Source organism: Bubalus kerabau, chromosome 6 (genome assembly GCF_029407905.1).
Source record: "Bubalus kerabau isolate K-KA32 ecotype Philippines breed swamp buffalo chromosome 6, PCC_UOA_SB_1v2, whole genome shotgun sequence".
NCBI lineage: Eukaryota > Metazoa > Chordata > Mammalia > Artiodactyla > Bovidae > Bubalus > Bubalus kerabau.
The window spans coordinates 28,868,908-28,892,765 of record NC_073629.1 but is presented as its reverse complement, the minus strand read 5'-3'; the positions used below and the strand labels follow the sequence as shown (position 1 = coordinate 28,892,765).

At 48.0% G+C, this 23,858-nt stretch overlaps 1 protein-coding gene and 1 pseudogene across 1 annotated transcript in view; one reads left to right on the top strand and one right to left on the bottom strand.

Moving 5' to 3' along the window:
- Positions 1-955, bottom strand: part of NGF (nerve growth factor) — a 58,227-nt gene extending 57,272 nt beyond the window's left edge. The window contains exon 1 of the mRNA XM_055586869.1: positions 921-955. The gene's annotated coding sequence lies outside the window, so the exon portion shown is untranslated. The remainder of the gene's footprint in view (positions 1-920) is intronic.
- Positions 1-23,858, top strand: part of LOC129656410 (ATP synthase subunit beta, mitochondrial-like) — a 92,116-nt pseudogene that overhangs the window by 4,760 nt on the left and 63,498 nt on the right.

Here is a 23,858-nt window from a genome sequence, read left to right as displayed (position 1 = left end):
AGAAAACACCTTCCATGAGAATCTCAGAAAATTTTTTTTTTTTTTGGAAAGCAAAAGGAGAGTTGTAATCAGAGTGAAGCCGCTTGTTTATGATTGCTCAAAGATGCCGCTCCTTGACCCCAAGTCCTGTCTCTCCCTCCTCCGGGTCTTTGCCGCCTGGACCTAACGCGCTGCCCGCCCCACCCCTTCATGCCAACTTCTCCTACACCTGGCAGCAGACAGCTGGAGGTGAGGCGTGTGACCCACGTAGCAGGACCTTCCATGGAGGTTGATCAGCAGGCTTCCTCTATCAACCCCTGGGGCCATCACCCAGGACTCCCAACCCTCCAGCGACCCTGGCTCCACTCGTTGCACCAGCTCCAGAGCCCCCTGCCCGGCTGGTCCCCATACCTGGGAGCAGCGTCCTGGGGGCAGCGCAGCACATGCGAGACTGGGCGCACACCGCGGCCCGCGCTCGCCGCGCATCCGCCCTCCGCGGTGCAGACCACCACTCTTGCTGTCCGGGAGCGCTCACAGCCCGCGCATCCCTCTCTTCCGGCTCCTTTCCTCTCCCTCACTTGCGCTGTGTCTCCCTTCTAACCCTCGAGCTAGTCTCTGGCACCGCGGTGCCGCGACTGCAGGCGCCAGGGTTGCCTCCCGGACTTCCGACCATCCATCGGGAGATCGGGAACTCCACGACCTGATAGAGCGCTGCTCCCCACGACTCGCCCGCCAGCAGAGGCTCCCGCGCTCCCGCACCCACTCGGGACGCTCCTCTCACCGCCGCACTTCAGCCCGCGGGACCTCGGGGGCGGTGGTGCCCGGAGATCTCGCCAGACCGCGATCCCTGCATGCCCTCCCCCGGGAGCCTAGCCACGCCGGCCCGCGCCCGTGCCCGCGCTGCACCCCTCTCGGGCTGAGCTCGGGGCAGCCTGACTCACCGCTGCGCTCCCCTCCGGCTCCCAGCGCTCTCTGCTGTGCCGGAGCGCCGAGCTGCTCAACACAGCTTCTTGAATTCTTAGCCCCTCCTCCCTGAGTCACCCACTCCAAATCTTTTCCCCCACTCCAACCCTCCCCTGCCCCAGCCCCGCACCTGCTCTGGCCAGGCGGAGGTGCCCGCCAGCGGGGGCTCCTGGGGACGAGAGAGGTTGGTCGAACTTGCCCCGGGAAGGCTGACTGGACCCGGCCTGGGAGGGGTTCAACCCTCCAGAGGTCAAAAGGAAGCGCGCGCGGTTGGAGGGGCCGCGCGCAGAACCCGGCTGACTGGGGATTTTCTGAGACACCAGGCCGGGGTACTGGTTGCCGACGCCCACGGGCCGACAGGCTCGGGGTGGGTGGATTTGCCCGGCTGACCACGCACCCTCCACCTCCCCACGCTTTCCTTCAGCATTGCCTGCAGCCAGCGCCTGGAGCCCGGCGGGAGTGTCCGTCCCCGTCGGACGTCACCTTCCCTGCCCTAGGCTTCTGCTCCTCCTGCTCCTGGCAGCCAAAAGAGACAAGTCCAGAGACCCCTTTCTCCCAGGACGCCTCCTGTCACCCTGGGAGAAAAAAGAGCACCCAGGGGAGCTCTGCATGATGAAGGTGCATAGGCTTCTCTGACATGAGGGAGGGCTGTGGCCCTGAGAACCCTATCCCCCTAGAAGACCCTTGGGGGCAAGGGCAAGTCCTCTGTAGAGAAAAGGCACAGAGCACTTAGGCATCAGGACCTAGAATCAGAGCCTTCACTTAAGGCCCTGACTCAGGAAACTTCTTTCCTGGAGTCCCTGATCTTTCTGAAGTTGTACTCATGTTTGTCTGTGTGTGATGCCTGCATTTTTTCTGGATAGAGGGTGTGCAGCTTTCATCAATGTTGTAAGAGTTCTGCGACTCTAAACTGACCTAGGAAGACAGCCTTCCACCCTACCCCAAGCCTTACCCAAATTCTTCTTTTCCTCCACCATTTGTGCTTTCTGTGGGATAGGATCTCCTGGATCACCCTCCAAGATTTCTTGGGTTCTGTGGAGTCAGAGCTTGACGGGGGAAGCATGTCTGACCCATGGCCCATACCAGCAAGGCAGAAATACCCCGAAGTCAGATTTCCAATAAATGTGCATCATTAATTGTAATAGTGTTCTGGGGGATTCATATGTCTTTGGAAATTCATTCCACCAACCCCTCTGGTGTTGAGCTTGTAGACGTGTTTCTTCAGTTCTTCCTTGAGCAAATTGAATGCTGAACCCCTACTCTGTACCTGATACCACAAGGGAGGAAGGCATGTGAGGAGAGAGACAGAGAGAGGGAGAGACAGAGTCTCCCTTTATGGGTGAAGCCATGCCAGCGCAATCAATGTGAAGGTCACCCACAGGTGCCAGACTTAGTGAGGTAAAGGGATTCCTGCTCTAAGTACAGAGGTGGCCCTTGTTTCCCCAGTGGGGGGCACTTGAACAAGCTGAGGCTCTGCTTTGGCACTTGACACAGATTGATCTGAGGTTACCACTTCTTTCTGTCTTTGTCTTTGCCCCCATACCTAGGTTTACCCATTTACCTGAGAAGGATGAGGTAGGAAGAAAGCCTCAGACTTGGAAGGGAGCTTCAGCTTTGATATGACCTCGTTATTTCCCAGCAAAGGCTTATCCACTTGAGTTGTTCAGACACAAACTGGTGGAGGAACACACACCTAGGAGGTGAGTGTAAGTGACCAGAGCCACCATGAATGCCCCTTTCTGTAGACGTGGCATCAGAGTAGGGTGATCCATTAGGTAATGTATCTGTCAGTTAAACAAAGGAATTTCCAGACAATGGGACAAATTCATTCATCAATCATGTCATGTATAAACTTGTTTGAAAGTGCCAGCCCTAAGCCTTACATAATTGCTGCCCAAGAATTCAGGGATGAAGTTGACATTTTTAGAATAACAGAGTATTTGGTTGTTGAATGCAGACCTTTTGTATGTGTCCTTGTGTTATCACCCAGAAGGATAAAAGGTTTTGGGGCACTTGTGGTTCTTTTTTATGTAGAATGTAAAGAGGGAGATTTAAAGGTAAACAGGATACAAGCCTGGATACCCCGTTCCCCAAATGGTTGATCATATTCTGATGGCACATGTTGGTTTAGTAAGCACTCCTTTCTGTCCCTTAATGTCCCTGAATTTTAAGGATCTTGAGTAAAGTATAACATGTACATAACAAATACACTTTCCAGAGATTGATCATTGAGCACCTACAATGTGTCAGGGGCTTCCCAGGTAGCTCAGTGGCAAAAAATTTGCCTGCCAAGTAGGAGATTCAGGTTCGATCCCTGAGTCAGGAAGATCCCCTGGAGGAGGAAATGGCAACCCACTCTGGTATTCTTGCCTGGGAAATCCCATGGACAGAGGAGACTGGCAGACTACAGTCCATGGGGGTCACAAAAGAGTCAGACACAATTTAGCGGCTGAACAACTATGTGCAAGTCTGTGAGATGACCATGGTACCTGATCAAAGAGCTCGTGTTCTTGTGGGGGCTGGTTATTAGATCCTGGCTGTGTTCATCACCATCTCTCCTGGTCCTAGCACCAGGCCTGGCACACAGTAGGTGTTCAGTGAATGCTTTTTGAAGCCCACAATGCTCATAGCCATTCGCGGCTATCAGCGCATTCACACTGCATTGGTTCCCAGCAGATTCCAGGTCAGACTGGCCTTGGCACACAGACACATAACCAGATGTCTCTTCTCTTGCTTCTTCCACTTTCATGAGGATCCAAACAGAAATGACTTCCTCTTGGCCACTGAGACGAGGACCTTGAAGCCTGGACCAGCTACATTTATAGGAATCCAAACAGCTGAGAGGGCAGCAGGCAGAAGGAATGGTGCAGACAAGCAGAGGATAAGAATGTTTTCTGTACTAGATTTTCTCGAAAGCTTTTTATCCAGGGTATCAAAATAACCAGCAGCTGATGCGTTTGCTGCCTCGGAGGACAGATTGTGGCGTGTGCAGTAATTGTTGTTATTTCTGAGGATGCAGAAGCCTGCAGCCATCGAGTGCCTTGTCAACAGCAACACTCAGCCTAGCACAAAGCTCCTGTCTCTCCCTTGCTTCATTCCAGAAGGCCAGGACCAAGTGCATATGCTATTTAAAACACCAAGAGGCTCAGCAGTGATCTATCAGCACTGATGGAATCACTGGATCTGCTCACAGTATGTGTGAAACAGAAATATTGTCCCAATTGCTGGAGGAAGTGATAGCTTCAGTTCAAAGATTTTTTTTTCCTTCCTGCTGATCAGAGTGCAGAAACACTAAAGAAGAGGAAACATCTCATAATGCTGAGTGAGATGACACAGTTACAGAATCACGGAGATCATCACTCCAGCCACCTCATTTATGCAGGAGGAGGACACGTTTCAGAAGAACAAGGGTGCAGACCAAGTAGAAACAACCAGGGGCAGGACCAGAACTCAGGTCTCCTGACTTCTAGGCAAGTCTTCTTGATATCACACTTTCTTGCTGAGGAAAAGACCTCCCGACCCTGGGTGGAGCGGGGAGGCTGATAAAGGAGCAGAGATCATTGCAGCTGGGAGGGGGGGTCCCCTATCTCCTCTGGAGGACTATATCTACCTCTTCTTTGATGTCTCCTTTCTTCCTCTCTGATCTCTTCACTTTCTCCATCTCCAAGGTCTCTTCCCTTTTGCTTGTGAGCACTCACTTGCCTTTTCTCTTTTAAAGAAACAACTGGCCCTCCTGCAGCAGAATCACTGGATTTCTCAACTTCCTTTTACTACCAAATTCCTCAGCAAAGTCATTGACATTCACCATTTCCTTGGCTCCCCTTAAACTCCCTGCAGTCTGGTTCCTATCTTCTTCCCTTTCCCTTCCCCCTACTGAACTGATATTGTCTTCTTCAAGGTCACAGTTGCAATAACCACCCCGCCACCAATATCGTGATGCCAGCATTTATTGAGCACATCCTTGTTTCAGGCCTGGACCCAGGCCTGATCAGTAGCCATCATCCATTTGTAGATAAGGAAGCTGAAGACCTAGGAGGTACTTCTCTTGCTCTGCTTAAGTCAATGGCTGAGCAGAGATGTGACCCAAGCCTGTGGTGCTCTTGCTGTTAAACACTGTGCCTCTTCCTCCTTTTGGCCAGGTTCGGCAGACTATGCCAGTCCTTGGCTTCTTCTCCAATGACCTCCGGCGTCTAACATTTTCTTTTCCAGGCTCTTGTGACTACATCCTGGCTTGCCATCTAGCTCTCTGATTTCTCTGTCTGCCCTCGGAATGCAACTTGCCTCCCAAGGCTTAGTCCATGACTTTACTTTCTTTCCCATGTTCATTCCTGCAGGTGTCCCTTCCTCATTTTATGATCCCACCCCCTGGTTCAGCTCTGACCTCTCACGCATGCCCCTCAGTCACTGACATTGAGTGTCGCTATGTCCCAGGTGCTCCCGGGTTCTTGTTTTAGACCATATATACTGACACCGGCAAGGGCTCTGCTGCCATCCCCCATCCCCCTCAGCACGTCCACCCAAAGTCTTTGTTCTTAACTCAAGCTGCAGCAACCCTGTGGATCTCATCCTTGGAACCAGAGAGCCTAGCAGGGCTCAGAGCAGTTCAGCTCTTCTCCATTGGGGGCACCGCAGCCCAGGAAAGCCACCGGCTTGCAACTAGAAGATTTCATTTCTCTAAGGTGGCACGACCTTGGGAGAAAGATCTATCCTCTTTGAGACATAATAACTTGTAGTTATAGAGTTAAATATATTAAGTAATTTCTGAACACCTACGATGGGCCAGTCCTGTTTTAGGGGCCAGAGATTAAGCAAGTAAACAAAATAGCCTCTAGTTGTATGGAACTTAAATGCTAATAAGTTGCTTCACCCACTTTTGTTGTTGCTGTTTAGTCGTGTCTAAGTCACGTCTGACTCTTTGAGACACCATGGACTGTAGCCCCCCAGGCTCCTCTGTCCATGAAATTTCCCAGGCAATAATGCTTGAGTGGGTTGCCATTTCCTTCTCCAGGGGATCTTCTCAATCCAGGGATCAAACCCACATCTCCTGCATTGGCAGGTGGATTCTTTACCACTGAGCCACTAGGGAAGCCCTTATTAAATAGTTATTTAATATACATTATATTCCAGGCTCACAAAAATAAAATTGTGACTTGGTTGAGCCTGATTTGGAAAGGAGCGTGAGACAGACACAGAAATCAGCCACGATGAAACAGGCAGTGACCTCTTTAGGTGCAGGTCGAGCCAGTCTCCTAGGGGACTGGAGTCTCCCCTCTGCTCTCCTGATGCAAACAGCTGTGAGACTCCAACTTCCCAGAAGGGTCCAGCTCAGTCCCCAGAAGGGCTTTCAATGACCTGATGGCCACCACACAGACCACCCCGATCTCATCCTCATGGGTGTTGTGTTCAGACCCCTCTGAGGCTCTCCTGCTCCCCACCCACTAGGGTGAGTCCTCAGTGCTCCTCAGGAGCCCCCACACCACTACTGCTGCCCTGGAGTCTACACCCAGGTCTTCAGTCTTCAGCCCCCACCAGCCCGGGTGTCAGGCATTTCTGTTGGGATCCCTGCAGAGATACTCTGGGGTACCGCCCCCTAAAGTCTGTCCGTAGAGCGTTACGGCTACTCTCTCCTGCCACGTGGTGCCATGCTGACGGTTAGGATCCGTGATGCTAAGGCACAGGCCAGGACCTCACGCCTTCTTTGTGATGCTCCTGTGGAGGAGTCTGGGCTGGGCAGCTCTCTGTCACCTCAGTGGCCCAACTCAGCGCACTTTTTACAGTCCTGTTCTAGGGCAGGATCTGTGTTAGGGACAAGAAAACAGAGGTCAAGGAGAAGTGTTTCCTGCCTCATAGAAACTTGCTATCCTATGGGAAAGCAGATGTGTAAACTGATAAGATACAGCCCAGGGAAGATATGGAAGCTCTGGGAATGAAGCATTTGACCCACTAGGAGCTTCAGAGTCTCTTCATTATCATCCATTGCAGTAACATAAATTCTCTGTTCCTTAAAGCCCTGTATCATCTGGCCTCTCACGCCTCTTCATCTCCCCCTCCTGCAGTTTCCTTTTCTTTCCTACAGCTCCAGCCTTGGTGAACTTTTTTTCAGTTAATTTAATAAGCTGTGCTGGCATCTCCGGGCACCATATTCCTTTTTCAGTGCTTCAAAAAACCATCACTCCCCCAGTTCCATGTTGCCCCTTTCTATTCCTTTGAGACTCACCTCTTAGAATCTTAGACAATACTTCTAATGGGGTGCTTTCCTTGACCCCCTAAGCAAAGACTGAGTGCCCTTCCTAGGTACTTCTGAGGCACTCTGTATTACACATGGCAAATGCCTAAATATATGTGAATGAGCTTAGCTGAGGCATGAGTAAGAGCTAGGGAAGAATGTTGGGAAACACCTCATTGCAGACAGAGGGAAAACTTGAACTAAGGTGTGCAGGAACAGTGTGGTACATCCAGGACACTGCAGCCAGTTCAGAATGAATGGGGCACAAAGTGGCAGGAGATGAAGCCAGAGGAGTCCCAGGTGAGGTCAAGGAGGGTGTGGATCACCTGGAGGGTATAGTCATTCTCAAGCAAAATGGTCATCCCTCAATGTCATCTCTCATGAGGAGGGAAGGAGCTAGGGTATTTATCCTCCAACCTGTATTTGAAGTTGTTTGAAGGTTATTTGGGGAGAGGGAAGAATAGTCCCCCACCACTAGCAGTCTGCCTCTTGTTCTCATCTGAACGTGCTTCTGCAGCAGAGAAAGCCCCAGGTGCTTGTAGAAGAAAGGCCATCAGCATGCACCTGGATAGTGAGATCTGTGGCACTGGGGGTATCTTGGGGGCACCTGATGTGTGTACAGCACCAGGGCCTTGTGCTACATACACAGTGTTAACCTGATGCTCCAGTATCTTCCACTCTCTCCTCCCAGTTTGCTCTCCTTGGAGGGAAACATAAAGTTCACATACAAGTGAACAATGACGATGATGGCCTAAGCTGCTACTAGGAACTAAGTGTAGAGAGGAGACACGTTCAAAATAAATGTAAAAGTAAGGTTGCCAGGATGTGGGAGTGGTTGGATGAGGGGATAAGGGAGAGAAAAGGGGTCTCCTGGATGTCCCCTGGCTTCCCGATTTGCCTGACCAAATAAATGTTTGTGCCAACTATAGAGATGGTGTCAATTTTGGAGCCTGTGGGTGGGCTAGGAAGCTGAGATCTTCAGTTTAGGATTTTGGGGGGGAAACTGTGGAACATTTAGGGGCATATGTACAACACAGAAGTCTGGAGGTCAGGAAAGATGTCAGGAAAGAGGCTGTCTCGGCACACTGCACTCAGGCTGAAGAGAGCCAGAGGCATCTCAAAGTCTCTACTGAGAACTCCCCACCCCTAATGCCATACTCTCATTTCTCTGCTCTTTTGGCACCAAAACAAACCTGGGGCATCTCCCAGAGGCCTGAACCTAGGGAAGTAGGCTGCATGCTCCAGTATTCTCTGGTTCTCTCCTATGCCTTTCTGTAATGCTCATCCTACCCTTTGGGGTAGGGTGGAGAAGGCAGTGGCACCCCACTCCAGCACTCTTGCCTGTAAAATCCCATGGGTGGAGGAGCCTGGTGGGCTGCAGTCCATGGGGTCGCTAAGGGTCGGACATGACTGAGCGACTTCACTTTTACTTTTCACTTTTATGCATTGGAGAAGGAAATGGCAACCCACTCCAGTGTTCCTGCCTGGAGAATCCCAGGGACGGAGAAGCCTGGTGGGCTGCTGTCTATGGGGTCGCACAGAATTGGACACGACTGAAGAGACTTAGCAGCAGTAGCAGCAATAAGAAGGGAAAATGAGGACCCTGGCCAGTGGTCACCTGTCCGGCCTGTCTTTCCCCTGCCCACTCCCCTCTGCAGGCCTGAAGGCAAAAGCTTTGTCCTCCTCCTTCCCTCAGCCAGTCTCCTCTCAGGTTACACCCTGAGCTCTCCCCACCTTAGGCCTATAGTGAAACTCTGATCAAGAGCTCCAAGTCTGCTTTTGATATTTTAATGGAGCTTAAGAAATTCAGAAAGCTCCCCCACCCCTCCTTTTTGATTGAGAATGCTTGGCTTTCAAAACCATTGTCTAGCTGTGGACTCAAAAATCCTATTCTGGATGGAAAGCTGAATGTCGGCTTTTTCTTTCTGTTTACATCCTGGCTGCAACAATCCCAAAAGTCTCCTATGAAAACCACTTGCCTCTGGAAGAACAGGGAGAAGTCGAATACTGGGAGTGCAGAAGAAATATGTGCCCATCCTTGTTACATTCACATAATAGGCCTTAGTCTACCATCCCCACTAAACTATAAAATCTTAGGAACTGTCAGCCTAGTACTCCTCATAACACCTAGAGTATAGTAGATCCTCACCAAATGCATATTATTGAATGAATCAGTTGAAATTCAGAGAGTTTAAATAACCAGATTGAGGTCACACACCTAGTCTGTGGGCTCCAAAATCCATGCCCTCGGCCTTGCACCTTTTTGTTGTTCAGTCACTAAGTTAGTGACTCTTTGTGACCCCATGGACTACTGCACACAAGGCCCCTGTCCCTCACCATATCCTGGAGTTTGCCCAAGTTCATGTCCATTGAATCAGTAATGCTATCCAACCATCTCATCCTCGGCCGCCCTCTTCTCCTTTTGCCTTCAGTTTTTCCCTGCATCAGGGTCTTTTCCATTGAGTCGGCTGTTCGCTTCAGATGGCCTAAGTATTGGAGTAATCCATTGCACCTTACTGACTGGTATTTTGGAAAAGCCTTAAAGAAAACAAAACTTAAGTACTTAAAATCATTTTTGTCAGTCTGGTAGAAGCTAAGAAAACTGTAGACCACTCAGGTGTGCTGGCTCATTTAACAGTTTAATTCCACCATAACCCTGGTCAAGCTCCCTTAGCCCACTCAATCCCGGGCTGTATTCCTGTTAAGTGAGTGGCAGTGTGGGAGTGACAGGGAGTTCCTGTTGTGATGCTGAGATGCCGCAGGTGGGAGCACACATCACCCTTGCTGGTAGCACCTTTATGACAAGAGTCTTGGCGGCAGCAAGACTTCATGTTTGCCAGACTGTGAGCTTGGCAAAACCTGCCTCCCTTTGGGGAACCAGCAATCACCCTTAGGTGTCCATTTTTACTCTCAGGAAATGGCCTGGGACAGTCACCAGCCCTGAGCTGAAATGGACTAAAATCCATTGGCTCCCTCAGGGGTATCTGCATTCTAGTGGGCAACAGAGCTGGCTCAGAACATGGCAGAGCTAACTTGTAAATTGGGTGAAGGGGATACTTGAGGGAACCCAGGATCTGGGGTGGGGGAGCTGAAATAATTTCATATTTGTTCATGGAGATATTGTATAGGCATCCATGGGTCATGCTTCTCTGGGCCTTTGCACATGCTCTTTCCTCTTCCTGGGACATTTTCCTTCTCTGAGTCACCTTCACTAAGCTGACCCTGCCTTGTCTCCTAGGCCTCAGTGCAGACGTGACTTGGAGGCAGCCTGACTCCCCAAGTCTGGTGTAGGGTCCTTCTCTGTGGCCCCCTCACCCCCTCTGATTGGGGCTCTGCAGCATCTGCACTGGATTATAAAGGCCTGTCTACCTGTCAGTCTCCCTTCTTTCTCTCCCAACAAGCTTCTCTCAAGAGTAGCAGGGGCCATGCCATCCTCAGTACCTAACACTCTGCCTGCACACAGTAGGCACTCCATTTTTTATTGTTTAACTGCTTGTTTACTGCATGCTCCTCAATTCTTCATTTGCCTTTCCATGGATGTAAGTGGAACATGCATCATCACAGTTTCTTTATTAGCTTATACTTTTCCCAAAGAGAAGCGCGCGCGCGCACACACACACACACACACACACACACACACACACACACACGCCTGGGCTTCAGAACCCGAAAGATCTGGGTTCACAATTCCACTTCCTTCACTTGTAACTTAAGACTCACGTGTATGCTAAGCCACTTCAGTGGTGTCAGACTCTTTGCGACCTTGTGGACCATAGCCCTCCAGGCTCCTCTGTCTATGGGATTCTCTAGGGAAGTATGCTGGAGTGGGTTACCATGCCTTCCTCCAGGGGATCTTCCCGATCCAGGGATCAACCCATGTCTCTTCTGTCTCCTGCATTGGCAGGCGTGTTCTTTACCACTAGTGCCACCTGGGAGGCCCTGTAGGACCTATGCTAAGGCACAGGAGGAGCTCTGTTAGGTGGGTGCTCAACGCAGACTTGGGTGCATCCCCCCTCCTCCACACCTGCGTGCACACACACTCCATGCAGACATGCCCCACACTCCTCCTACCTGCCCTGGCTGAGCTGGATGGGTTGTAACAGTACGTGGAGGCCTGGGGTAGGTTTGAGTGACCATTCATAAAGTTAGAGAAAGAGGGGCTGCCAGATACTAGAGGACAAGAGGCCAGGCTGCAGACCGGAACTTTTCTTCTCCAGGGTTCCTGCTTCTCCGGGCAGCGGAACGTCCTCAGACTGTCTTTCCGCCCTCATTCTGCCAGCCTGCAGAGCTCTTTTTGTTTTTTTCCAGGATGGAGATTCATTTATTGGCATTCTAATTTTAAAAGTTCTCCATGTGCAGAGCTGACTTTGATCTTCAGCAGGAGTTTATTTCTTCCTGTTAGCATCACATTATACCGTCTGTGACAGATTAATCACAGCTATTGTTGTGCTGTTTATTCTACACAATGGTTAATTTTACTTTCAAAATCTCATTTTAAATAAGAAGGAAGTGCAGGAGGGGAAGGCGTTTTCCTGACAAATAGTCTTCTGCAGCCCTACTGAGCAGGTATACGTCCCGCTGCCTGCCAGGCCACGTTTCCAGGAGTTCAAGTCCCAGCCCCAGAGAGAAAGTCAGTCCTGGGCTCACAGGATGTCATGGGAGGACTGGGAAGACCTTAGTTGAAGCTGAGTTAGATAGTTCTCTAAGACATTTTCTTGTTTGTCTTTTTGGGAAAGTAGCTTGTGTTTGTGTTATATAGCATAAAGCATGTGATTGATGTTTGATAGAAGACTGTATTGGCATTTGGCTTGGGCCTGTGACCTTCAGAATTCCTTTATCTTAGGATGGAGTCCAGGCTACCTCAACCACTTACTTCTGTTGTGACTTTGGGCAGGTTACTTAACCTCTCTGAGCATCAGACTCCTCAGAGGAGGGAGATGCCCTCTAGGGGAGGAAGATCTGGTGGGCACAGGGGAATACTGGGAGGTTTAAACACGACAATGGAGGGAAAGCACTTCGGTTGTTCGCTGGCACAGGATGAGCGCTCAGTGAAGGGAATCACTGTTTGATTCTGCAGACGCATTTCCTTCTACCCAGATGAAGCTGGGGTGACAAAGTAGGGAGACACGGAGTGCGCCAGCTTGACCGTTGTTCAGAGAGCCCACCCTGGTTTGGAAGGAGTAACTTTGAAACCACAGAATCCAGAAACACATTGCAACCTCACCATTTAGCCTCAAGTTCTGGACCCAGAGCCAGATACCAAGCCGGTTTGGAGCAGCAAGTTCATTTTAAAAAAAAAAAGAAAAGCATTTTGTGGTGAGGGGAAAAATGCTTGCCCAGGAGGCCCGAGAAGAAAAGATCTTATGTGTGATGTCGTCCCTCTGGATTGAGATGAACTAAGGAGCTACTTTGCTACCAAGTTCTTAGGATGAGCAAAGAGCTGGTTTAAACTCTGCCTCTGATGTGTACTTTGGTCCAGGTAAATCTTCCTTAAGCCACCTGGTGTCAATACCAGTATCATACTGTCAGGCCTGATTGTGTGGTTGAGGTGATGAGCAGTCCTCCTGAACCCCCTTGGAAATGACTCTATTGTCACAGAGGAATGGCAGTTGCTGAAGTTCTCTTATCCTTGTGATGGAACCTAGGATCCGGCAAAGCCTGGAGCAAAAAGTGGCAAAAGTGGGAATAAGAAAAAAAAAAAAAGGCATTTTTAAAAAAAATTTTATTTTATTTAACTTTACAATATTGTATTGGTTTTGCCATATAACAAAATGAAAAAAGGCATTAAAATCTCTATGGGACAAAGCCATCATTCCCACTTGGAATTCTATATGAGGTCCCATCAGAATCGAGTTCAACGGGTTATGCTGGAATCTTGTCATTACAAACAGCAAGCCTTCTGAGATCAGGTATTCACCTTTTTTTTTTTTTTTTTTTAATTTCTGCATCATTGGCCGATCTGAGTACACACCATACCAAATTGAATTTGGTAAAATTATTCCAAGAAACGGGCCACTGTTTGGGATCATTCATTATTGAGAAATCTTTATTGTGATGGGACTTAAATACTGTTCTTTAATAACAGCTGGGGTCTGTTGAGGGGGAATAAAGGTATAAATGGGGGTAAAAACTGAAGACAGCACATATGGCATTGTCGTTAGTGGAATTTAGAAAGCACTTAACATATGAAACAGGCCATGTGTCCGGGAGCAGCACACAATGTCACATTGTTCCAAGTGTGGCTTTAGTGATCTTTCCAAACTTCTTGCATGAGTTCAGGGAAAGACAAAATTGGTTTGCTTGGAAGAAAGGGAAGTTTACCCAGGCCGTCAAGTGCAGTGTTTGTAGATCGCTCAACAGAAGAATGAGGCACAAATTATGCCTTTTTATGGGGACATTTCTTTTCCAACGAAAGCAAAATCATTGGAAACACTGTCTTAGCCTTATTTTTATAGGCTTTGATATACTTTTCGGCACTTTTGTATAATACAGATATTCATTTAAACTTCAGAAGGAAAAGTAACATGACTTCAGTTTATTCTACACATTTTTTCAATACTGGGACCTGATAAACATTACAAGCTGTCCCTTGACTGCCAGTGGCTCTGAGAGTTGCTATTTGGCCCCTAAAGCTGTGAATCTCTTTTGCCATGTTTTTCTTTTTGGGTTATTCTTCACTTTCTTCTTAGAAGCAGAGATTCTGGTCCAAACCTGCTTGTTGACTCTCACCACTCTGCCACATGTGGGAAATGGCAGATTTCACTAACAACCTAAAAAGGTGGTTTGGCTTCCTTAGACCCTGGACTGGGTCGAAGACGGAAGTCACCAAAAATGGCCATGATCCAAGATTTGCCAAAGTCAGAGAAGAGTTTCAGTGGTAATGGTTTCAAATAGCTGTTTTAAAAGGTACAACTAATAATAAAAATCGAATAAAAATTATAGTCAGGCACTTTGCAGATTTAAAGCCTGACATAAAAATGCAGCATCAAATGATTCTTGTTAGCGTGCCAGGATGCAATGTGCCAGGATACCAAGAGGAGTGTTGGCGCTGTCTGTTTTTAGCTGTGCCCGACCCAGGGGGAGCCGTGCAAAGAATGCTTTGTAGGAAGAGTGGCACAAAGCTGGCAGGGCAGAAAAACACAAAACAAGACAGAGGGAAGAAGGGACTTGAACATGCCCCATGCTTGCTAACTGTCAGACACACTCACAGGCAGAGTTGAACAGGATGTATTCTTCTCAGCTCCTTTTAATACTTTTTCTTCTTAGGTATGGGCTTTGCCTCAGGACCTGTAAAGTCAAGGTTCATGTGATAGAAAGATTCTCAACCTTGAAGGAGGATACTCTTGAGTCCTGCTCAGGACTGGCCCACACAGAACAGTGAAGGAGTCACTGGCTGTCCTCCCTGCACCCTCCAAAGTGCAGGCACAGCCAGCGGCGCTCTACGCAGCCTGGACAAGAGGCAGGGGAGAAAGCAACGAGCTATGAGTCAGGAGTCCTTCTCTTCGGGTCTCGGCTGGATTCTAATTTTCTACATGGCCTTGGGCAAGATCATTTTCCTCTTTGGACCTCTGTTTTTTTCAAATGAAATAAGAGGCTTGGACTAGATGATTTCAAGGGTGTCTCTGAGTTGCTAAAATAAATCAATGCACATTAAAGAACCTCTCTAGTGGATATTTTCATTTTGAAATAAACTGCCTAGAAAGGGCAATGCTTATCCAAGAAGAATGACTCTTTAATAGTGAAATTTCAGGCATCTGCCTGCTGAAAGAAAAATAGAGTTCTTTTTTGAAACGTGTGTGTGTGTGTTGCACGAAGCGGTTGGTTTGGAGGGTTAATGGCTTTTTTTTTGTCCTTCTAGTTGACCATACCATAAACCTTGGGGTCATCTTCGACTTTCTTTCTCTCCGCTAGTATCCAATTCATTAGCAAATTCTGATGGCTCAATTGCATGTATCTGGAATCTGATCACTTTTTGTTATTTCCAATATTACTGATGATTGATTGACCATCATCTGCATCTCTCATCTGATGATACAATACTCCCTTAACTGCTTTCTCTGCTTCCAACCTGTCTCTGAATATCAGCCGCTGCCAGACTGATCCTGCCAGAACAGGTCTTCCCTCTTGGAATCTGTACTCATCAATTTGGGCTAGATTATGCTGAGGTAACAAACACCACCAAAATCTGAGTGGCTTAACCCAAGAACGCTTACTTCTTATTCAAAGTTTCTATCTGAAAGTGACCACATCACCTCTGCTCCCATTCTGTTGACTGAGCAAGGCACATGGCCACACACAGCTTCAGAGTAATCCTATCCTGAAGTCAGAAGGGGACAGACAGGAAATACATGTCAGAAAGCATTATGGCTCCCGGCCTTCCCAGGTGGCACTAGTGGTAAAGAATCCACCTTCCAATACAGGAGATGCAAGAGACCCAGGTTTGATGCCTGGGTTGGGAAAATCCCCTGGCAATCCAGTCCATGGACAGGAGCCTGGCAGCCTACAGTCCATGGGATCTCAGAGTTGGACATGACTGAATGACTGACTGACTGATTGATAATGGCTTCCACAACTCCCATCACTCAGAAAACATCCCAGGTCCGTGTCATGCCTTCATCAGCCCTGGGTGGTATGATTTCCCAACCCCTTACCTCTGTCTCAACTCCTTCAGTTTCCTTCTCCCCCCACTGCAGCTGCTGGCACGCGCTAGGCAGGCTCCCTGTGACATCGTGACTTATAACAGGAAATGTATATTTGGTCCTTGACCCATTTCTGGCACAAAATCTGTAAAACTCTTGGAATTGCCTGTGATGGGAGCCATAAAGGTGTCTCTTGTTTTGTTAATGAGATGACTTTTGTACCCCTCCTAAGGATGGAAGCTGGTTACCAGGAGAGTCAATCTCATGATTGGAGGGTTGGGGCCTGCAATCCTACCCCTGACTTCTGCAGAGGGGAGAGAAGCTGGCAGTTGAATCAATTGCCAATGGCCAGGGATTTAATCAGTCATGTCTATAAAATGAAGCCTCCATGAAAACCCACTAGAGAGCTTCTGGTTGTGAACACATGGAGTTCAGGGGGATGGTACCCTAGGAGAAGGCATGGAAGCTTGGCAACCTTTCTTTACATCTTGCCGTGTGCATCTCTTCCAACTGGCTGTTCCTGAGTTACAGGCTTTTGTAATAAACCAATACTCCAGGAATTAAAAATGTTTCTCAGAGTTTTGTGAGTTGGTTTAGCAATTTAATCAAACCCAATGAAGGAGTCACTGGAATCACCTGTCTATAAGTCAGAAGAAGCATAGGAGACAAGCTGGGTTTATGAATGGGGTCTGAGGTTGTGGGGGAGAGGAGTCTTGTAGAACTGAACCTTTAGCCTATGGATTCTGTGGCTATCTCTGCAGAGATAGTGTCAGGTTTGAGTTGAATTTTACGAGCCTGAGCTGGTGTCAGGGAATTGCTGGGTGGTGTGGAAAGCCCTCACCCTCCCATGCTAAAATTGGGTGCAGAATTTTTACTCCCCGTCATGGCCTTTGCACTCGTTATCTGCTCCTTAGAATGTTTTCCCCACCACCAGATGTCTGTATAACTCACTTCCTCACTTCCTTCAAGTCTTTGCTAGTGTCCCTTCATAATGAGGATTTTCCTGACCCCTATAATTAAAACCGCAAACCACTCTCTCCCACACATACCCCCTAGCACTTCCCATCCTGCTTCCCTGTTTTTTCTTTCCTACTGAACTTATCACCTCCTACGGTGATGTATAACTGACATTTATTTTGTGGAGTGTGATCACTGAAAGTATGAGCTCTGTTCAAATCCAGGACTCCTCCACTTCCTGGCTGCTGATCTTGGGGAGGTTACTTGACCTCTCTGTGCCTCACTTTCCTTGTCTGTAAATTGTACTTAACAATAGTGCCTACTTCATAGGTGGGCAGGCTGCCCTGATGGCTGTTTACCTGATGAAGGAGACGTGGGTTCAATTCCTGGGTTGGGAAGATCCCCTGGAGAAGGAACCCACTCCAGTTTTCTTGCCTGGGAAAGCCCATGGAGAGAGGAGTCTGGTGGGCTACAGTCCATGGGGTTGCAAAGAGTCGGACACGACTTGGTGACTAAAACAGCAAACAACACAGAGTGGTGAAAATGAAACATGAAAGCACTGAGATCAGTGGCTGGCACACAGCAAGAGCGTTTGTTATTATTTGTTGTCTCACTTGCTGCCTTAGGCTGCCGGCTCCACTGGGTAGTGATTTGTGTCCTTTTTCAGCCCTGGCCCCAGGGCAGCATTGGGTAACAAGAGGCACAGCACAGATACTGGTTGCATGAGTGAGTGAGTGACTATTCAAACAAGTGGAGCACTGGGCAAGCTGGCCAGCACTCTGGCCCCTAAGTCCCCAGGCCTTGGCATGAGGAGGCCTGCAGAGGGTCCAGCACCCCCTGCCAGGCCAGACTGCACAGGCTCGGGGTCCTTGAAACACTTGCCTCCACCCCTGCTCAGGACTTCCCTGAATGTAACAGTGTGTGATGGATGGCTGGGTTCATTTTATTGGAATTATCCTGATGCTCTATGGTGGGGTTAATGGCGACCTCCTCCAAGAGGGCTTATGCCACACCCAAGTCTGCTGCACCCAGAGCCCCTGCCCCTGCGGCAGTCCACTGCTGACCTGTACCACCACAGGAGAGACTCAAACACAGTTCTGTCTCAGTCTCTGTGGGGTTTCTGGGTCCTGGTGCGCACAAGGTTTGTTTGAGCCCCCTGAGCGTCTCTGGCGGGAATGGAGTTTGATTCTAAACTCAAATTTGCCCCTTCTGCCATCTTGCTGGGGCTTCTCTTTGGCCTTTGGACGTGGTGTATCTCCTCAAAGTTTCTCCGGTGCTGCACAGCTGCCACTCCAGTGCCTACCATCTTGCCAGGGCTTCTCCTTTGCCCCTGGACATGGGGTATTTCCTCACAGCCACTTCAGTGCCATGCAGCCAGAGCCAGACATCCTGGAATGTGAAGTCAAGTGTGCCTTAGGAAGCATCACTACAAATAAAGCTAGTGGAGGTGATGGAATTCCAGTTGAGTTATTTCAAATCCTAAAAGATGCTGCTGCTAAAGTGCTGCACTCAATATGCCAGCGAATTTGGAAAACTCAGCAGTGGCCACAGGACTAGAAAAGGTCAGTTTTCATTCCAGTCCCAAATAAAGGCAATGCCAAAGAATGCTCAAACTACCACACAATTGCATTCATCTCACTAGTAAAGTAATGCTCAAAATTCCCCAAGCCAGGCTTCAACAGTACATGAACCATGAACTTCCACATGTTCAAGCTAGATTTAGAAAAGGCAGAGGAACCAGAGATCAAATCGCCAACATCCATTGGATCATCAAAAAAGCAAGAGAGTTCCAGAAAAACATCTACTTCTGTTTTATTGACTATGCCAAAGCCTTTGACTCTGTGGATCACAACAAACTGGAAAATTCTGAAAGAGATGGGAATACCAGACCACCTGACCTGCCTCTTGAGAAATTTGTATGCAGGTCAGGAAACAACAGTTAGAACCAGACATGGAACAACAGACTGGTTCCAAATTGGGAGAAGAGTACATCAAGGCTGTATATTGTCACCCTGCTTATTTAACTTATATGCAGAGTACATCATGAGAAATGCTGGGCTGGAAGAAGCACAAGCTGGAATCAAGATTGCTGGGAGAAATATCAATCACCTCAGATATGCAGATGACACCACCCTTACGGCAGAAAGTGAAGAAGAACTAAAGAGCCTCTTGATGAAAGTGAAAGTGGAGAGTGAAAATGTTGGCTTATAGCTCAACATTCAGAAAACTAAGATCATGGCATCTGGTCCCATCACTTCATGGCAAGTAGATGGGGAAACAGTGGAAACAGCGTCAGACTTTATGTTTTTGGGCTCCCAAATCACTGCAGATGGTGACTGCAGCCATGAAATTAAAAGATGCTTACTCCTTGGAAGAAAAGTTATGACCAACCTAGAAAGCATATTAAAAAGCAGAGACATTACTTTGCCAACAAGGATCCATCTAGTCAAGGCTATGGTTTTTCCAGTAGTCATGTATGGATGTAAGCATTGGACTATAAAGAAAGCAGAGTACCAAAGAATTGATGCTTTTGAACTGTGGTATTGGAGAAGACTCTTGCGAGTCCCTTGGACTGCAAGAAGATCCAACCAGTTCCTCCTAAAGGAAATCAGTCCAGAATATTCATTGGAAGGACTGATGCTAAAGCTGAAACTCCAATACTTTGGCCACCTGATGCGAAGAACTGACTCATTGGAAAAGACCCTGATGCTGGGAAAGATTGAAGGCGGGAAGAGAAGGGGATGACAAAGGATGAGATGGTTGGATGGCATCACCAACTCAATGGACATGAGTTTGAGTAAACTCTGGGAGTTGGTGATGGACAGGGAGGCCTGGCATGCTGTAGTCCATGGGGTTGTAAAGTGTTGGACACAACTGAACAACTGAACTGAGCTGAACCTGATGCTCTTTGAATCTGAATCTAAAAATGGACCCCAGAGTACAGAAGAAGACTGAGCTGCCCTATAAAGGCAAACACTTCTCTGGCCATCAGCTGCAACTGAGGCCTTGAACCCTGCATTCTGCTCCCATGGTGCGGGTCATGCCTGCCCCTCGGCAAACTGGCCACTTGCCATCATGTTGGTTTGTCTCTGGTGTGTTGCTATGAGGACCTCTGAAGAAAGCCCAGCAGCCATCACTAGTCCAGATACACAAGTAGAAGTTTAATATAAGGTCGTTCAAGGAATGACCCACCAGATTCGGAATTGCATTGAGTAGAAGTCAAACTTTTCAGCTCCTCTCCAGTATATGGCAGGGAATTTTGATCCCCCAAAGTGTGGGAAATTACAGAGAGAGCTATCAGGACCTCCTTCTTCCCTTATAATTAGACAAATTAACTTAACAACACAAACTCAAAATATCTTAATAAGGAGCATCTGGATTCCTGGGACGTGGTAGCTCTCTGCAGTCCAGCATATCAGACCTTCCCAGGTGGATCAGCTGCCTGCGGGGTACTCAGGGCAAAGTCAGCAATTTCCTGATCTGTCCCATCTTGGATACACCGGAGCTTGCTGCGGTGGGACTGGCTTAGAATTACAAAGCAAAGTGTAGATACTGAGGGAAAATTCTTGGCTGCGGGGATATGTGAGGGTGGTTTATGTTCTTAAATATGTTACATATGGCAGTCTTTGAGGAGTGTAGTGGTGAGGGGAGGCCCAGGGGGAGTATCAGGTACCACCATCATTCTTCATTCTGGGCTCCATTCTGTTTGCCAGCATCTGATTCTGAGTGAGGTTGATGAGGTGGTGGGGGTGGGGGGAGGGGAATCTCCTTCTTGTTTGCTGCTACTACTGCTCACTACTTGCACCCTCCAGGCCCCAAGGGTAAGAAGTCAGTGGGATGGACTGTGTCCATGGTTGACGGGAGCTAAGAGGGGAGACTCACACAGCGCCTTCCTTTTTCACCTTGGAATCTGCCACGGGGAAATGATGGTGAATGTGTTTGCTCAGATGGGTACATGGTTGTGTTTTACTTGCTGGGTACCCCCCTTACCCTACACCATGCCTGTTTTGACTCCTCCTGAGTCCCTTGGACTGCAAGGAGATCCAACCAGTCCATTCTGAAGGAGATCAGCCCTGGGATTTCTTTGGAAGGAATGATGCTAAAGCTGAAACGCCAGTACTTTGGCCACCTCATGCAAAGAGTTGACTCATTGGAAAAGACTCTGATGCTGGGAGGGATTGGGGGCAGGAGGAGAAGGGGACGACAGAGGATGAGATGGCTGGATGGCATCACTGACTCGATGGACGTGAGTTTGGGTGAACTCCGGGAGTTGGTGATGGACAGGGAGGCCTGGCGTGCTGCGATTCATGGGGTCGCAAAGAGTCAGACACGACTGAGCAACTGATTTGGTCTGATCTGATTGGGAAAACAGAGAGAACTGTGCTGTGAATTGTTTGGGGGCTTGGCCCTGGCAACAACTGTGAAGCTCACCTGTCCTCATACTTTTCTATTCCCTTCCCAACCTTTTGTTTCTCAAAAGATTGCAGGACCTAGGTGAGTTCCTTATTTTGTTCTGGGGGATTTTCTTCATTTTTATGTATTTATTTGGCTGTGTTGAGTCTTAGTTATGGCGTGTGGGCTTGATTACCCACAGCACGTGAGGTCTTAGTTCCTGGACTCAGGATCAAACCTGCATCCCCTGCAATGGAAGGTGGATTTTAAACCACTGGACCACCAGGGAAGTCCCCCTTATTTTGTTTTTAAATGTCAGTTTCCTCCTCTGTAAAAGGATGTTAGTAATAGTACACCTGTCCATACAGTTTCTGGGAGGATTCAGTGAGATAATTCCCGTAATGGATGTCTGATGTCACCAATACCACCTCTCCGGAAAGGCTCTGGCATCTCTAAAGTGCATGTTCACAGATTTAAGCTAGCATCTCCCAGATGTTTGCCTTTGAACTTGAAGAACTGAGCAGTGTGATTTGTGAAAAGAGTTTTGGCACCCTGAGAGCACTTGTGGGAGATGCTTCTGGGAATGAGGTTCAAGTGCCCCCTAGAAACACACAAGGGAGAGGATTACCTATTATTTCCAGAAAAGATGCTCTCTGCTTCCTTCCTGAGAGGGTGAAATAGGACCAACAAGCACTTGTAAGTCCTTTGCAATCTACCCCTCTCCCATCTTTTATGATGGAAAAGAGTCTCTTATTATTTAAAGGCAGAAATTATGTCCTCCTTGCCCTAGTTGCCCTACTTTGAGATGTTTATGTCACGATCGTATTCATACATCCTAATGTTTTCAGCTGGAAGAGAATGTTCTAAAAGATTACCATGAGTGTCCCTGGCTGAAGGAAACATCTGAGTTCCCAGCCTGTTGAAGAGAAAATTCCTAATAAGCACAACTTTAGTTCTAGTACTAAATGAGTATCAGCTTTTATCAACAACTCAAATAAAATCTCCAAATCAACAAATCAGAACAATTCACGCACAATATATGCCTACTTTGGCATCTGTCCTGATGGCCTCCCCCGTAGGGTGGAAGCTGCCAATGAGAACCATGTAATTTAGCTGGAACGTCATGCTAATTGGTAGCATGGAGATGCATGGAGGCCTGACCCTTGATCTGATGGCAACCATATTGAACCAGAGTTTTGTTTGTTGGCTCCAGGACCATTGGCTCCTGGAGTCTTTCTGCTGTCATATCTCTGCAGGGCTATTTGTTTTATGGAATTCATTGTTCGGGGAGAAACATAGTCTGGGGAAATGAATTTAAAGTGATTTAGTCTTATAAGGATAGACTCATATGGAAAAACATCATTGGGAAAAGTTTTGTTGTTGTTATTGTTTTGTTTTTTAGGATTCTTCTGCAGTTACTGCTATAGATTTTCAAGTCAGGGCTGTGTGTATGGTCATGCTCACACACATTTAACGATGCTGCTGAGGCCTCACTTTACAAAAGGCCAATGGGCCACAACCTAAACTGATAGAGAAATTAAGGGAGTGTTGTGTTTTTTTTTTCATAGATGTATTTCACAATGCTCCTTTAAGTGTCCCCACATTTGAAAATACAATCCACTGGTCTCAAATTCAGTTTGATGCTAAAGTCGTGTTCGACTCTGTGTGACCCCATAGACGGCAGCCCACCAGGCTCCCCCGTCCCTGGGATTCTCCAGGCAAGAACACTGGAGTGGGTTGCCATTGCCTTCTCCAATGCATGAAAGTGAAGAGTGAAAGTGAAGTCGCTCAGTCGTGTCCGACTCCTAGCGACCCCACGGACTGCAGCCTACCAGGCTCCTCCGTCCATGGGATTTTCCAGGCAAGAGTACTGGAGTGGGGTGCCATCGCCTTCTCTGCAAATTCAGTTTAATACACACTAAAAGGAATAAGCATATGGTGAAAAGTGAGGCACATCTGTAATGATGTAATTAGACAAATTTTGATAAACCAACCCTATTACCAAACCCCATGAACTGAGTTTCAGAACTTAAGACACATACGGTATGAATTTTCTTCCTAACAAACTCTACCATTTACCTTATTTGGGATAAAACATTTCACAGCTTAATAGTAAACTCAGTGTGCAAGGTTATGGAGACACACCACAGTGGTTTATTTGTGGGCATTCATCTGCTCCCTTGCGGAATCACTCTTTTCTTGGTCCTGGGGGGTTTGATTTTGAGGTCTAACCTGGCTTCCACCCAGCCTCCACTAACCTGCTGTACTCTTTGTGTCTTCAGCCCCCACACTTCCACCTCATTTTGTGTTCTTTGGGTGGGGCTAGGCCCACAGAATCAGAGTGAAGCACATGGCCAGGCCAAAGGCAGTCAGCATGTCATATTCTCTGGCCACAGAGATTGGTTAAGGAATAGGCATGTTTCCCTATCAGAGCCAATGAGATGTAATGGGATCTTGCTGGGATTTCTGGAATAGAAGGAGATGCCTCCATCTAGGCTGCCCTTCCAACTTGAATCTGGTAGGCAATGTAGCTTCACTGGGGCATAAGCTTTTCTGAGAATGGAGCCTTGAAAGAGTAAGGAGAGCTTAAATACTGGGTGAGAGAAACAAGATTCTAATGACCAGCTCTGAACTCCGGTAGCCAGCCATACTGAAGCCATACCCGTGTTTTCGCCAGCTCAGGCTGCAATAACAAAATACCA